A 17,773-nucleotide genomic window follows, 5' to 3' on the forward strand; every position below is an offset into this window, starting at 1 on the left:
CTCCAGCTTTCTAAAGTTCTTCTTAGAATTTTGCTGTATTAGCAAAATGATGCTATGGTGCTTATGATGTTTCTTCTGCTGCTGTCCCAGGAATTGTTTTCACCTGTCTGGCACTGGTGCTCTGCCCACCTGTTCTGGGCACCCTCCATGTTTCTCTTTTTACTTCCACCTTGGCTCTTTGAAAACCTACTTTTCAAGTCAGCCTTCTTCAAACTCCTTCTGACTTTAGATCTCATCAGAAGCAATGTATTTTCCTTTATGTTTTTCTTGTATGCCTTTTGATCGCTCTTACTCTTTTTGTTTCAAAGCCAAAATACAACTTCTTGATCTGTTAACAAAGGAGAAAGACAGTAATTTAATAGACTAAACAAGGTGTTCCATTACCTATAGTTTATGTCTTCTGTTTGGACTCTGAAGTTTTTTTACTGTGACTGTGGAATGTGTAACATTACTTTTAAACGTACACTAACACACACATGCACGTTCTTTGGTGTGTAATGAAGGCAGGAACAAAGACACTATAATCAACATGGTGTTTTCAAAAAACATTTAAAGACCTTAAGACCTAGAGTCTCTCTCAGATTGCTCTTGGATAAAATTGGTGCAGGGCTGGAAATATTGTTGATAGGAAGTGACCAAGTACTGTCACCAGTGACAATTACAATTCAATCTCAATGTACAATCCAGAATAGGCACTTTTTTATGGTTATTGTGTATTGTTAGTTATATTTATATAAATTATAATTATAACTGAAATTGTTATAACTGTTATCAACAAGGAATTATTGGCAAAACATTTCATTCTAGCACAGATGTTAAATGAAGTTGAGGAGAAACTTCAACTTTTTGGAGTACAAACTGACTACAGTTTTGTATCTTTGCTAATGGCAATATTCAGTTCAGTGTTAAGTTCATGATTTTAGGTTTACCCCCTTATAATAAGCAAGGAAAGACTTGTACATAAAAGTAATACTCTTTAATAGATTTAACAGAAGTTGCTATGCAAAAAATAGAAAAGCCTTTGACCACATTAGCCTGTCTTTTCTTCTGGCCTGCCCTAGAAACAGAGCATTAGGAATATTTGCCCCAAATTAATTTTTTATAGTAAATCTGTGAAGTTGTTTGAGAGAGAAATCCAGCAGTTTCTGTAGAATGAAGCTGTGCATGCTGATATTTTAATCAGAATATGATCTTCCTCCATCATGGGTTCCTATGTTAATCATTTTCTGTATGTTTCATGTTTAGCTGAAAGATCAGTGGTGAAGGGAGAGGTTTTCTTTAGAGTGGCGGTCTCAGTGGTTGTGAGGCTTTTATAATATAAACATGATATGTTATCAAAACAATTGCAGTAATATCTAGATGAATGTTACTATCTTTCACATATATTGTGGATGTCTGCTGTTTTTTATGGAGGGAGGTGTATTTGTCTGTGGGTGACTTAATTGATGAAAGCAGTGCAGTGATTCTGCAGCTGACAGAGGACTATATTTAGTAAAATATTTAGAATTATTTTAATTTATCTGAGCCAAGATGTTGATTTTTGCCTATTAATAGAACTCTTTTCTATCAACTAAATATTTTTTATACACACCTATACTATAAACATGAGATACTGCACATTTTATATAGTATGCACTCATGTTCCATGAGTAAGACTGTTAAACTAGGTCCAGAAATTCAGTCAAACAAACTGTCAGGTATCCCCAAATTCAATGCTTTTAATAATTCAGGATGCTATGGTATTTGTTATAAATCTTTTGAAGAATGATCCTGCCATCTCTGAGTTGACCTTGGATAACTATTAAAATTGCATATCAAAGGCTGAAGAAATTGCAGTTTAATCACTTAAGATTCCCTTCACTGTAATTTTTTCTGTTCTGCTTTATAAAATAAATTTTACCTAATCTTTGTAACTTTGGTTGTCATAACAAACCACCCCACACAGGCAGTTTCACTGTATTATAATTCAAACAGTATCACTACCAATATACATTTTCCTGTGACTATAAACTACTGCTCTTTATGTTAGACAGCCACAGGCTGGAAAGTAAATGAGAACTAAGCCTTAAGATTGTGAAGAGGACAAGAACCAGCATCCCCCCTCACTCTTCATATCCAGGTAATGATATCAACCACTTACTGTGTTTCTGTTATCCATAGAGATTTCCCCAAATTAGCCAATGTTAACTTTACTCCCATTTTACACACAACTGGAATAAATACATCTTAAACTTTTGGGTCTGATACTGTGGCTTCTATTCAAATAAGTCTCATATTGTCCTCATTGAGTTTTGCCAAAGTAAGAATCTCACTCAGTTTAAAATATGATAGATGAGGATTTTATTAATATACAAGTCATATAGGTGTCTGTTCACCTGGATACCTATTAAAAATTGGCATTTTGTGATGTTGCAAGCTGATTTCAGTCTTTTCTATAGAATTGTTTCAAACCAGTTCTCCAGGAGTTTCAAATGAACCATCAGTTTGTGTTAACATTTACTCTGAAATAGGAGCTATTCTGGAGCAACAGCCATTGAACCGGTAGATTAAACTGATTTTGCCTTGCTATGATGGCAGGTGTTCATCACAGAAAAAATAGTGCTTAGCCCCTAAGAATCCCAATTGCAGGTTACATTGCATTTTAGAGGGAAGATTTTTGAAGGTGTAGATAAGTACTTAGTGCCTAACTTCAAGCAGCATAGGCATTAACTGGAAGCCAAAGAACAGCTGGGATTTGTGTTTGGAGAAGGGTATTTGCTGCACCACCAAGGTACAGGTCTCTCAGAGAAAGTGCTCACCACAGAGCTGGGAACATGCAACTGGCTGCCCTTAACCAGAACCTGAACAGCCCATAAACTTGGGCACAGCAGTTTCAGATTTCCCATCTCAATTATGTATGTGTTGGTTGTGAGAGGCAGAATGTGGCTGCCTAAGCTGAATGATCCTTTTGGTACATGCCCCTTTTTAAACTGAAATTTTGTAGTTAAATGAGTTTATAGCATTTTAGTAAGGAGACAGTCTTGCAATTGTACATTGAATAAGCATATATAAAATGTGTCATTCCTCACCCCTTTGGACATAGAAAGACTGCATGCAGGCCATTTTGGATGTCTGACTTAGACCTTGCTCCTCACTTCCTCTATTGATAGTATGTTGAACTATCAACCCCCTGATAGGAAGAGATTTGAATCACTTATTGCTGCCTTTATATTAGAAATTAAGAAATTTTGACAGCTGGCAGACATGACTCCTCCTATAATGAGTAAAGTGAGGTGGGGGTTAGAGGTATCTCATCCTGTGAAAGGTGCTTAAAAAGTGCTCACGTCTTTCCATCCCTCTTATGGAAAGTTTATGTTCCTGGGTTAGACTAGGTGCTTAAATCCTAAACTTGCAAAATTAAATATGAAAAAGACCACATTATGAAAGATTCAGAAGCTCTAAGCCTGTTGCCTCCATGACTTCCATTTTTAAATTATTAAAAAAAAAAAATTGGATGCACTTTTATAACACAACTTGGTAAACCAAGTTTACCAAGTTTAATCTCTGACAAGTGCAATGGGAACATGTTTAGCCAAATGGCACAAAATAGAGAGAGCAAGTAGGATTTTGCAGTAAGAGTTTCTGAACGTGCTTAATGACTGAACACACAACAGCTTCCTTTGCCAGTTTTAAGAGCAGTTAGCTATAAAACTTATTTTCTTTAAAAAAAAGACTAATTAGCAAACACACACTCACCAAATAATGAGGGTCAGAGGCCACCAGTATCTGACCCACCGAAAACTTTACCCTTGCTGCAACATGTAAACCTGCAGCTCAGCAGCTAAACCAAGAACCCCAGCAGGGACTACGCAACAGCACTGCCAATTGCTTTAGATAGCTAAATAAGTATTTGCAGTCAGATAACCTTAGTATTTGCAGTGTTTAGGTTATTTCCAGCCAAATTCAGGGAAGTAAAATTGGCAGCTTTATTTGAAAAACTCTCAGCTGGAAGGTGAGGTGTATGTGGTTGGTACACATGCTGGATCCACTGTTCACAGAATATTTTTGAACTACATCACCACAAGGCCTCTTATGCCCACTGAATCTCTATAAACGGTGCTGGGACTTTATGGGAGATGTGTGTTTGACCTACAGCCTTGTGATTGCCCTGCACCCAAACAAGCACCTTTGTATCTTCGCACCATTGCCAGATACGGCAGATTTCCCCATTACTTTGTAAGCCCTTGGTCTTCAGTATTGTTCACTTAGGCTTTAAGAAACTACTTTTTTTTCTTCCCCATCTGCTCTGTGCCCATTATGGATTAAATCCCACCTTCAAGGTCCAAATCAGCACTAAACACATAATATATATCCATAGGAGAATTCTCCCTCCCCAGGGTTTCTCATCTATGAAAGCATTTGAATTAACCAAAATTCTCACAAAGCAAGTTGCCATTTCTCTGTGCAGTCTTCCAGGCCATTCATTTATGTAAAAAACTTAATCACTGTAATGTTAAACCTTTCATAATATGTCTAGGTTTAGATTGCTTTTCTTCCCCTTACTGTAGACTGGTTAGAGGTCAGTAGTGAATGCAGCACAATGTTGCCGTGATCAGTTGTTTCTAGTTCAGAACCCATTTAAATACCCCGAAAGTTTACATTGTTTTGTCTAATAAAATATTTTGGACTTGTGGAAGTTTAATTTCTTCTGTCACTTTTATTTAAATTTCTCTAGTCTGTAACAGAGATTTTCTTATAGATCTGTTTTTCCATTACTACACCAGGACTCCTCAGTGATGAAGTTTTCAGCTGAGAAGCAAATGTTTCTTTCTCACATCTTAAACCAGGCAGTCCAGAATATTGTAAAGCAAGAGAATCAATAACTAAAACAAATGGTCTGAAAGAAAATAGACAAAAGGATATGAGTATGATATCTGCTGGGAAAAAAAAAATCCCAAAACATCTACACAAACAACTGAATCCCTGCAGATCTCTCTCCAAAATAAAGTGTCAGTGATCCTAGACCATCCACTGTGATTTTATTGTTGTTACTGTGTTAATGTAAAATGTCTGAATAATGCAGTGAGTGGTTTGCCATGAAGATTTTGAGTCTTTATGATCTGTTTGTTTTAAGGAAGAGGTAAATCTGCTGGTATGTACAAATAAACTAGTGATTAGAGCACTTTCTCCAAAAATACTGGATGTTGATTTTAGACTTTTTGACTATCAAAAAGGACTTAAAATGTTCCTTTCAATTACCTGAACTTCCAGCTATGGAACAGTTTTGAGATCTGTCCTTCCCAGCGAAGATAGACTAGCAGGGAAAAGAAACGAAAGGCTGGTTAATCTCCCATCTAATGACTGAAGACTTCGCTGCCTTACCTCAGCCCTGAAAATTAGACAGGACCCAGGAAAGAAAGAGGAAATATTCTTTGGAGCTTTTCTTGCTGTGTACTTCACAAAAACCATCAATCCTCTTCAAGTGAGTGCACTCCCCAGGATATCTGGGAATTTGGATGAATGGAAATGTCTCATTATACCTGACTTCAGATGCCTACAGTGAAGGTTCTTCTGTGGTCATCACTCCAGGCTCCTTTTGTTATCAGTGGAAAGAAAAGCTGCTTTAATTTGCAATTCATCAGACCTACCTTGGGTATCAACTTTAGAATAAGATGAATAATGCTCTGAAAGCATCTCTGTCTCCATTTACTACAAGAAAAGCCTGGTGAGTAGGTCAGGTGCAGTACAGGGATGACAATAGACAGACACTTCTAAAAGAGCATTCTTTCTATCCTGAAACTGGGAACATTGGAGACATGAGACTGAATTTGCCCTTTATCAGTGCTGAGCAGTATACAACAGGGAACCTGAAATCATCGCTTATATCTGAGGTCTGATGTTTACATGTCTGTGGTTATTAATATTTTCTCCTATATGCTACAAAGTAGCAGTAATAGCATGTAATCTTTGAAGAGGACAATATGTTAGAAGTTCTGAAATGCCCTGAAACTACTGTAGTTGAAGTACATATTTCTGAAGAGAAGCAAAAAACTTTTTGACAGTAACTGATGAAACACATTGAAAGACAGTGCATTTTATGTTGTTTTTCCTAATTTGGGGTTTTTGCAGCACTCATGATCAGGTGCTACACCCTATGTGTATTTTTGCTCATTATTCAGCACAACAGCACAATCTCCTATAAATTATATTTGATATGGAATAGGATAGCCTACTGTACCAACAGAGATCTCATAATAAATACTTTTCTAAGACGTGTATACATATGAATATTATGTGTATATATACTTTGAATTAAATTATATTTTATAATTTGTTATATTTTGCAGGAATATTTCACAGGATAAAATGCTCAAACGTATACAGCCATGAGCACTTAAAGTGTTTCAGGCTTTTTTTGTAAATATGCAGTAAAATGGCACTGTACCTTTTCTGAAAACTGGAAATACCGTTTCTGACTTAGAAAATTTCAATAGTTTAAAAATTATGTAGAACATTTACATAAATCTCTCTAAAGGAGTAGATCTTTGTAGTAAAAAAAAAATCCTTTTTTTTTTTTTGATGTTATATCTTGTTTGGTAAGGATCTGATTTACAGATCATTGAAGCTTAGGACCTGTGACATAGGTCTCTTCCCATGCCAGGTGATTGTGGGTGTGAGCTGACCTTGGGAGCACCCAATTCAAGGTCTGGCAGCAGTCCAAAATATGGTTATATTCATTGTTAATATGGAGCTCAATTTGACATCAATCCATCAGGAAACTTTCCCTATTTCTGAAACAACCCCTAAGGAAAGTCAGTGCATTGTCATTCCTTTGATACATTCTGTAGAAATATTGTCATATGGGTAGCTTACTGCCAGACATAACTCTGCTGGGTAGATTATCATGTACACCTGAAAATGAAGCTGGAAAATTCAGTGGTCAAAGCCTGTAAGTGCTGTTCAGGAAAGATTGTGGTCCAGCCTTATCTAAGGTAAGATTTTTCTGCATAACTGATTTTTCTGCATTCATTTGCAAGTTATGACATCTCTTTTTTTTATATTATTATTTTTTTATTCAGGGTGCAGCGAAATTTTGGGCTTGGTCTCTGGTCTAGGGCAGTCTTTAGGATCTCAGTTTCCACAGAAATAAATGAAGTTTAAGCTTGTATATTCATTCATAGATTCAGCCTATAATCCTCATATTTTTCCAGTGCCTAACTGTGAAGAGCCCAGCAGCCTACTTATCAGGAAAGAATCAGAAAACTGTAGGAAATATATGACTAAAAAGGATGTCAGGTGGTCAAGTAGTCCATCTTCCTGCCTTAGGGTGGGATTAACTCAACCTAGACCAAATACCTATTTGTCTAATCCAACAAAGCAGATTGCCTGGGGAGGCCATGCAATCTCTGCTAGTCAATCATAAATAGAGACAGTGCAGATCAAAACCTCTCAATCTGCCTCGAAGCAAGCATGCACACATGGTGCACTCAAGGAAGGACAAGCTAAATCCCAGGAGATCTTCAATGATGCAGTCTAAAGGCTGAGATGTCAGTTAAACTCTTTGATGGGAACAGATCCACCTGACATGGCACAGGAGAGACTGCAGCAATGCAGACGGTTGCCTGTGCCAAAACACGTATTTCTACCATATAGTCTTAAAGAACATTTATTTACATAAAAGAAACAAAACCAAGACAAAAATAATGTTCTTTTCCATCAGTCCCTTTTAAAATACTCAATATGTCTGAAATTAAGGGTGTTAATGGAACATGTGCTGCTTTGGGAGTGGCTTCTTCTCTAATGTTCTGACTTTGTATGTGTCCATGAAGGATCAGTGTTGCCCTCTAACACTTTGTGTTAGTAGCTCTGTTATGATTTATTTATAGAGAATGCAATTTTATTATTGTATTTTGCAGAAACGACAGCGGTCTGCTTGAAGGCATCTTAGTTTCCTGCTGTTTTAAATGTTTTGATATCAGTGCTCAAGGAGGTCTTATTGGAATAAGGAGAATACATCTATGTTACCACTAGCTGAACTTTTGCTGTCTTTTTTTAATTGCTGTTTCTAGTTATTGGTACATTTTCCCAGTTGCTACGTTTTATACCTACTTCCATTGCTTTCCAAAGAGGACTAACAGGAATCTGTGTTTCTCTTCAGAAGTGTACACTTTGGGTGGTTCTAGGCAGGTCTCCAGTATTAAAAAAAGACTTTTGCACAGAAAAAAAAACCAAACAAACAAGTGGTAATATACAGGATCTAAAATGAAAATGCAATAGAACACGCAAGAAATGAAGCCTGTTTTATATGAAACAACTTTTATACTCAGTAGAGATACAGGACCCACTACACGCATGGATATTCATTGGCAAGCAGAGTTTTCTTATTTTTTCCTTCAAATTCTAAATACATGTATCTGCATTAGTGTCTCCCACTGAAAACATAATCCTAGAGACAGAATAGTAAACAAAGGTTTCCTAATCTTGCTAAGATTCAGTGCAAATATGTGGTTCAAGCTGTACTCCAGAAGGGCTGTCTAGGGCTCTTAGATACATATCTTAGCACTCCTGCCAAACTCTTGCATTACAGGCCACCTAAACAGTGACATCCTGTCTTCTGGCTCGAGGAGTCATAGGCTTGTCCTGTAGTCCTTCCAGGCCTGTACTGCCTGAATTTCCTTTAAAACATCTGAAATGTGCCCAATATATGTCCAAAAGACTGTAGGTATTCCTTGAAGATTCTCATAAACCAGAGCCAGCATGATCAGTAGACTAAGGGCTCAGGAGAGAACTGATTAAACTCCCTTCCACCCAAAAGCACACACATAGAAACATCTCCCACTCCACCAGTTTGATCTATTTTTATTTAAAGGGATTCATTCTGCCCTAACAAGGAGTCAGACAGAGAGAATTGGTGATACCCAGGGCTGATCAGACCACCCTCGGAAATCTCTCAGGTAGTGATCTATCTGTTAGATATTTATAGTACATGCGTAACATGTCATGTTGGTAGTATGTGAACTCTCAGTATATGTTGATATAAAATCTAGTTTGCTTTTTAAAAAAGTAAAGTAATAATAAAGTAATAATGCTGGAAAATTCAGCTACTTAGGTGTTCATGTCTTCACTCCATGTCCTTTCTCCCCCAAATTTTTTGGTAAGATACCTTGAGAGGTATTCAAATGCCTAAGCATAGGTGTCTAGTGCTCTCAGGTGCCACAGAGAACATGAGACATCAAATTGGGCTAGTAAATATGTCACAGGACCTACGGAACAGCATCTACAGTCTTATGGAGCATGGAGCCAATGAAAAGACCACAAAGGCATCTAAAACATTGCTACTGGGCATGCTTAGTAGCACCCTTCATATGTCTCAGGTCCTAATTTCCTGTATCCAGTATAATTTATTTATTAGCAGCTCCCTCCTAAACACACACAGGCCATAATTCTCAGGTGGTGAACAGTCATTAGCAAAGCTGGGTCCAGGGAATCAAGTTCACTTCTTCACTACTGTCAGATTCAGGAGGCAATCACATCATCTGCTGACCTGATCCCTCCTGCCTCAGCTTGTTAAAAATCACCCAAGAAACACTCTAGGGACTCCCTTCTTGGCTGTTAAAGCAAAAGTCAGCTCAGTTGCCACCTCACCCTGCAGCTGCTTCTCTTTTCCCTGGTGTCTGACTCACGTCAAGTACTTGCTGCTCTCACGGTCTTAACCTTCTCTCCATCCTTCACTCTAACACCATGGAGAGCTGCAGCTACTCTGCTATGCCTTCTGCACAGTGAAATAAGAGCTGCAGACCTTCCCAACTGAGAGAAGCAGAGGAGGGAGCAGCATAGGCATTCCCACCCTTGGTCCAGCTCAAGTATGTTCCTTGAGATCAGACACCAGAGCTCATGCCAGGACACAAAGGAGACCTCACATGGAGAGCAGTCCTAATGATATCACATAGAGTTCATTCTGCATTTCCAGGACAAAACTGCTTGGGCCTGATGAAACTCAGAGAAATAGTAGAGAACTACTGTAGGTAATTTCGGTAGAATCCATGATTTGGTGATACCAGGAATGACTAAATATGTCTGAAACTTTGTTAGAAACAGCTGGAGGGTGTTGAAATCATTCAGATTTGACTGGATCGTGATCTCTTGATAAATCACACAGTTTCATGATCAGTGGGGGTGTATGGGTCTTATGGTAGGCTGCCAAACAAGGACTGTAAAACAGATCTGAGCATTGCCTGAACAAAGTAATCTCTTCAGAGCTGCAATGAGTGTGAGGTGAGGAGAGGCCACACAGTAGAGATGAGCATGTCCTTTCTCTTGCTGCTGCTCTCAAGGAAAAAGGGCCTCAGGTCTGCATGAGCAGAGATGATGGGAGGAAGGGGAGGAATAAACAACAGCACAGGTTGATGAAGGGAAGTCAAGGCTGGGCACCACAGATCTTAACATCTCGTGGTACTCTGATTCTTGTTTCTGCAATATTGAAAGTTCTCTAAATTGGGTGGGAAAGGAGAGAGAGGTGGGGCAAAAAACCCAAAAGTGGCTAAGAATGGACAAGGAAACTTAGGGAAGATAAGGCAGTATGAGATAACAATTTGAATCATTAGTGACTGCATACTTTCATCGTTTCTCCCACGCTTTCTTATGTTAAGTTAAAAATGTCTATTTTTGCTTGCAGAGGTCTCAAAAGTAGCAGTTGCAATGAAAAATTACATTGTGCCTGTTTTATGTGGGATTTTTCGTTTGTGTTTTTAAATGCAAGGACAACTACAGCTATTATAGTTTGTCATTAAGCTGGAAGCTTGTGCTTGCTTTTATTATGTGCAGGCCAAGCAAAGATAACACAGCTTAACTCTGACGGGTAATTTGACAGAGTGAGCATTAGTAGCATGGTTTAGTGCTTTATACCAATTCAGCAAAAGGGTTTGGCTGTTCCTGCCCACAGCTATTCCTGACTTTTCTTCTCAGAAATGCTTTAATTGTCAGGAATGTACAGTAACTAAAATTTATGGTCTATTTATAGGCACAAGAACAAGTGGAAGGCCTGATAACCTTAGCAGTGCCTTTACAGTAGAGTGGAGCTCTGTTCTTTCTCATGTGCACACGCCCAGCAGCCAGCCCTAAATATATTGATGTTTTCACATGCATGTACTGAAGTATCCAGTGACAGTAACAGCAGTGAACCAAGATAGACTTTCAGACTTTTTCCATTTGGAGAGGGGATGACCTTCAGAAAGCCATCTAATCGTGATCCTGGTTGACATTGCAAGCCTTTTTATAAACTCTAAAATACTTCCCTTAGTAATCTCAGGAAATATAGCTTCAGTGCTTGAGAAGCTGGTTTTAGATGAATATATTCATCTTTTGTAACTCCCACATCTTTTTATGTTGGTAATGTGTTTGTAACTTCTTTGCATTTTAGTTATATTATAAGACTCAGAATTATTAACCCTGGAGCAATGTGATTGGCACATATTTCTCATTTAACATGAGACACACTTATGATGGGTCCATTCAGCAGACAGGCACCAGGCTCACCCATGAGAGAAGGCGTGGGACAGACACACCAACAATGCTGCTGTGGGGTAGCAGGTTCAGGGATGCAGGTCCCACATGGGGGAGTATGAGTCACGATGGTAAGAGGTGGAGAGATCTGTCTGGAAGGCCATCAGCTGAGCCAGGCTTGCTTTGAAATCATCATCTGGCTGCTAATGGCCCCTGTGGCACCAGGCACACAAAGAGATTGTCTCTGTTCTGCTCTTAGCTGAAAAAGAAGCATTAAAGTGATTAAAGCAGAAAGCAGCAGGGACTGAGAGGTGAACAAGTATTGCCTGAAGGTGATAAAATAAAATAGCAATGTGGAAAGAGCAGAGATTTCCTCCTGTTTGAACAAGGGAGGAAAACGAGCAAAATTTGGGTGTGGTCAGAAGGGTCTCTAGTAAATGGAGCTTGGAAATGATTCAGGATTCCTGACCCTCCTCTACTGTCAGCTTTAAACACTGCTGGCAAAATGTGTCTCTTCTTCTTGATTTATGTAGAAGTTGACAAATGTGCCCCTATTAACTAAAAAGGATCCAAAGAGCAAAATTCTGATGATGAACCTTGTGGGTCACTGTAATGCTACATAATGGATTTTCTGAAAAGGTCAGTTTCTTTTTCTTTAAAACACAGGATTTTCCATTAACATTCCCTCTCTCCTCCCTTTACTCCTCCTGCTAGATTAATAGATGAATAAATCTGCAAAGTCAAACATTCACAAATATGTAAATGCCAAGATGAATGTTACTTTTGCAGGAGAAGAAACCTCTGCTGGTGCTGCCACCTGCCCATGTACTCAAAGGCAGTTAGTTTACTTCTTCCCTTAGTCACTGCAGAAGAGTTGTGGCCAGCCCTGTGTGATTCTTATGGAACAGCTGCCCTTACTCCCAGAGAACAAGAACACCTTTGTGTACAGGTCAATCATGAATTCATTCAAGAAAACAAGGGCAAATAAATAAAATATTTACAGCTCAAGTGATGTCTCAGATTCAGCTCTTTTTCTTCTTTTCTTCCATTCACCTGAGAATTATCTGGGAATGAATCCAGTAACTCCAAAGGCTACTGCTATGCTCTTTGATAGGTGTGTTTCAATACTTAAAATATACTGGTCAAACTCTCCCAAGTCACTTTCTGAATGTGATGGCAAACAAAACCCCTTCTCTTTTAATTTCTTTATGTCTGATTTCTAGTAGATTGTGTTAAGCATTTTTGGGCATCAGGTTGTGTATTTCTGAAAAGAGCAGGGTTAAAATGCATCGTGAGATGGATAGCATCCACAGCTATGTGTGAGGGGGAGCCTTTTTGTACCTTTGTGAATATACCAGCCTGCTTGATAAGTGTATGCTACAAATCTTGTCAAGCAGGACTGCAGGCTCAAAAAAACTTTCTGGTCTCTGATCTCAAATGGAATGTTTTAGTGTGGCACTACGTGTTGTTAATTCATGACTAAATATTTAACAAAGACATAATCTGTGGGGCCCTATTTCCTGGACAGAAGAAAATTGCTCCTATGTAAAGTTTCCAAATCATTGAACCAAATTTGTTTTAGCAGTTTGGTATAACTCCTCTGTGGACATTTTGATGCTTTTAATCCAGACTACAAGCATTTTAGTTAAAGGTCTTTGAGAAAGATTCAGTACATGCAATCCTCACTGAAGAGAGTGGGAAGTGATGAGTCCCTCAGAAGTGGGAATGTACGCTTTGAGGGATTGTGTCTTCACTACTCAATAAAGCTGTAAATTATTTTTACTGACTAATTTGTGGGTTTCCTTACTTTAATGCCAAAATAAGACCATCTGCTCTCGGACATTTTTTCCCTGTTCTCATCAACAAATTATTAAATTACCTGGAAATCTGAAAAAAGGTAATCAATACTTAGGAATGAGGGGTTTTTATGATGTAGCAAATGCTGTTCTCAGTTGTGGACATTCTTATAAGTAGCAAAAGAGAGTGCATTAACACATGAAGGGTTTGATTTGTCCCGTTCAAATGTGGATTTCTGCAACTCAAAGAGCCACATCCAAACCAGTTATGCAAGTTCCCTCGATGGCCAGACATTAAGCCAGTTTGTGAAGCTGAGCGTGAGATCATCTCATGTTAAAGCAGAAGGCTGCATTTGGTGAAATTAACTGCATTTCAATGGTTAGACCTTCACTGACTTTGTTAGGAACTTAAATGTATCAGATACAGATACCAATAATCAGTTAAATGAGTTCCATTCATGCTGCCTTTAAATCATTCCCCTGCAAAAGCAGTGGGATCCCAGGGCTTTCTCTTCTTTGCATAATAAAATTTAAAAAGTAGTCTTGCAATCCTGCAGAAAGAATGTGGAGAACAAAAATTTTCCTTCCATTTTTGTGATGTGGACTTGTAGCATTACATTACTGCTTTGATTTCCCCTTAAATGCTCAGTTATTAGTCTTCAAAGCTCGAAAAATCTTTTCAATTGACTGCACAATTCAAGAAAAATTACACTGCTTTATGCAAGTCTTAGAATGAAATGAAAAATTCTAATTTTGGTAAAGAAATAAAAGAAACATTAACTCATTTGCAACCTTTGTTTTGTTGAAATTATTTCTGTGTTAAGTGTAGACCTCTAGTTTATCTGGGAATAATGTTGATGTCCTTAAATAGTTTGACAGTGAAAATGTAGATAAGCTGGTTTGTCTTGTAGAATAGTTTATCTGTCCAAAACACCACTTTTCAGATTTAAAAATTCATAGAGTAATGGAATTCGTACTAGCTAGGTGAATTACAATCTGTGTTAATACTTTTTCTTCTCAGGGCCAAGGAAAGCTCTAAGAAATCCTGTCCAGGAATGCATCTATTTAGATGACATAAACATGTGCATTCTGAGCACAACTGTTGTGTCTCTCTTACTGATAAATTCACTCTTTTCAATGCAGAAAGCTTCTCTCCCTGCTATAGGGGTTCCTTTTATTTGAGAAAAAAATTAGAAATCATTCAAAGACTTCTTGTTGTTCATAAGTACCCTGACTAACTCTCTATACTCGCCTATTTATGCTCCTATTGGTACAGTCCCACAATGGCTAGATTCTAATTTATGTTCATGCCTGTTCTTGCCTCATTTTATATTTAAATTTTGTTCTCTTGACTGTGTTCCATTTTCCCCCTTAAGATGGCAGTTTTGTTGTGTGAGAATTTTTTAATTTCATTTTGAAGACTAGTATTCTGTTTCTTCTCATTTTACCAGTTCTTATTTTAAGAATATCAAATAAATAGTAAAAAGTAAGCTTCTTGTTCCAAGTAGTACTTTTCCCCATGCCTGCATCCCTCATTCATTCACTTCATAGTCATTCTTAGCTTTGTGAATAGTATTAATCATTGTGACTTTCTTGTTTTCAGAGCTGAAAATAACCCAGTAAAGCTCACTCTCACTGTTTGACTGTTAACTCAGTGCCCTCTTATCCTTTGTGAAGAGCTTTCATTCAGTGTTTGCCCTTCTCAGGTGTAGGACTTTGGAATTAAGAGACTGTGGTCTCTACAGTTAGGAAATTCCAAGGCTGATTTAATATTAGCAGCATAAGGACCTTCAAACATTTCCTTTCAGTTTGAAGTCCCTCACAATGCTGTGATAGATGGATGCTAAAAACTCCCAACAAAAAAAGAAATCAAAACCCCAACACACAAAAAAAAAAAGCACAAAAAAAAAAATCAGTTGGATTGTTCTGTCTTACTGGCATGGACGTGATGGAGCTACAGACATTTGCACATTTGTTAGAACTGTGCTCTGTAAAGATGTGGTCTATCGTTGCCCTCCGTTATCTTTGCCTCAGGAAAGGTGATGCTACTTTTTCCACAATGTGCTGCCCCTGTTCCCACATTTTACTCATTGGATCTTTTCCTAAACAGATTTGGTCACTGAATGTAAGTTTCTATTAAACAGAAATCCTCAACATGTTCTAGTATTACTAACAAGATTAGCAATTTTCAAAACTTGGCTGCTTTGACCCTTCTTTTTCATCACCAGTATTCCCCAGCAAGCAGGAAAAAGGAATCCCTTTTTAAAAATTATTATTACTATTTTTATTTGGTTTTGTTTTATCTTAATAATTCTTCCAGTTTTAAAAACAATCTTATATCTTCTGAGGAAAAAAAAGTGGTTGCCTTCTGAATCTTGGCAAGGTTCTGTGGTCTTTGCTGTCGCAACAGCATGATGACATCTGCCTGTGTCATCCCTTCCCTAGGGAGACCTGTCAGCACACTTAACCACCTTTTTGCTTGTAGACCTTTAGTGAACCAATGGGATTTTCTGTGCAAGTGCAGCACTTTTTAGCATCTGATTATAGCTAGTTTCTAGGCATTTGCTTGCTTGGAGCAAGAATAGAGAGGCCTAAATTTAAATTCTCCCTCTGAATGCCAACTCTTACCACGGATATGTTTTCATGTTACACCCCCACTGAACTCTGCAGAAGAGTGAAGATGCTGTCTGGGAATAAAGAGCCAGCTGCCCAAATGGCCTCAGCTAAACAGAGAAGCTGATGAGTGTTTTTTGTCATATGCTATTTTCAGAATTACAATTTAGAGTAAAAGAAAAGATAAATACAAGGAGCGTGACAGTGCTGCCAGGAATGTCAGTCCTGAGGAGATGTGTCCCTAAGGTGTGGCAGTATTGTTATCAATCTCTGTGAAGCTCAGGAGCAGTAAAACTGTAATTTACCATTTTCAAAAGAAATTTCTGTCAACTGGGAAAAAACCCATTCAGATGTTTACCAGTTGCTAACATTATTTTTATTTTAGTGATAGAGATGTTAAGATCCATCAGCCAAAACTTGTGAAAAGCTTAATCTGTGAGGATGAACACTTCAAGAATGGTCAGTTGAAATTTTTGATTTTCCCTGATTAGGGAGCTGTATGGCTGTCTGCAAAGCACACAGGATGGGAAGGGAAGGGAAGGGAAGAGGTATGCTGCATGTTCCTTGTGCCATTCTGATGTGGAGCATGTGAACACTTAACATGCAAACTGTACCAGTGCTCTGCCAAAGAAAGGCTCAGGTAAATATTTAAACATTTAGACATCATTTAAATGGAAAGAAGACCAGCAAAATAAATTTTACAGTCAAAAAAAGTCTTTCTCTCAATGAAAACTGTTGCTCTTACAAAGCACAGTTCAGAGTTTGGTGTGCTTTAATACCTTCATAATGCTCCTAGGAGGAGCAGAATTTAATTGAAAAAGGTTTTATGCCTAGATTGTGCACAATAACAGGTAACAATCCAGTTATCATCCCTTTCAATTCTCCATATGGGCTTCCTTAACCATGAAAATATAAGAAATTCACCTCTTCCCCAGGCTGGCTGTAGCATTAATGACATGCTCAATTGAACTGTGCTTTGAAAGTGCAAAATTGGAAGAAAACTAAATCAAAGAAACAACAACAACCACAAAACAAAACAAAATCCAAATAAAAAAAAGTAAATAAAGAGTTTCATCAATTCATGAGAAGCAGAGGAAAATATTACCTGATTTGGTGATTCGTGGAGTGCCTGTGACCCAGAGAGGATGTCTGTAGTTGTTCCATGAACCATAGCACACATTAATTAGGAGATTGATGATAAGAATAAGCTACACTCTCTGACATCTTCTGAAGGTTTTCAGTGTCTGAGATTCAAAATTCCCTAGAACCAGAATATTTCTGCAGGTAGGAGAGCACAGAGGTCATACCTACATTTGCACTGTGTAGCTTTGGAATTTTCCTAGTATTTGACTTTCTGTTGGTAACACATGGATGATGACACACACCCCATTTCTGAAATAGGAATCAAGAAAAACATTAAAAGGAAGAACTATAAGAAGTATCTTGTATTTATAAGCACTGGGATCTAGGGATGGAAAGAGATGTGTATGTAGGAGTTGCTTGTAGAAGTGAGTATCCTTTGAATTCCACATCTTAGCAAGACTTTTGGGGTGTTTGATTGTCACACCAAGAAATCATACACATGCTTTTTGTTTTCCAGGAATTCTTTACAGATTTTGGAAAGCTTACAAAAGGAGATGCAGTTTTCTAAAGAAACAGCTATACATTATATGAGAAACCACACGGATTCCCCAAAATATAAACAAATTGCACAACACATTTGAAATCATTTGTGCACTGTAGTCAAAGAAAAAAATCCAAATCCTGACTGAGACCAATGATTAACCTTTCTGTGCTTCCTGTTTGAGATATTGCTGGGGCTGAATTAACCAGTGGATTACTTTGAAGCTGGTAAAACACTTAATTTTTAACCTTCATCAATG

The sequence above is a fragment of the Geospiza fortis genome, unplaced genomic scaffold (assembly GCF_000277835.1).
Source record: "Geospiza fortis unplaced genomic scaffold, GeoFor_1.0 scaffold194, whole genome shotgun sequence".
Classification (NCBI taxonomy): domain Eukaryota; kingdom Metazoa; phylum Chordata; class Aves; order Passeriformes; family Thraupidae; genus Geospiza; species Geospiza fortis.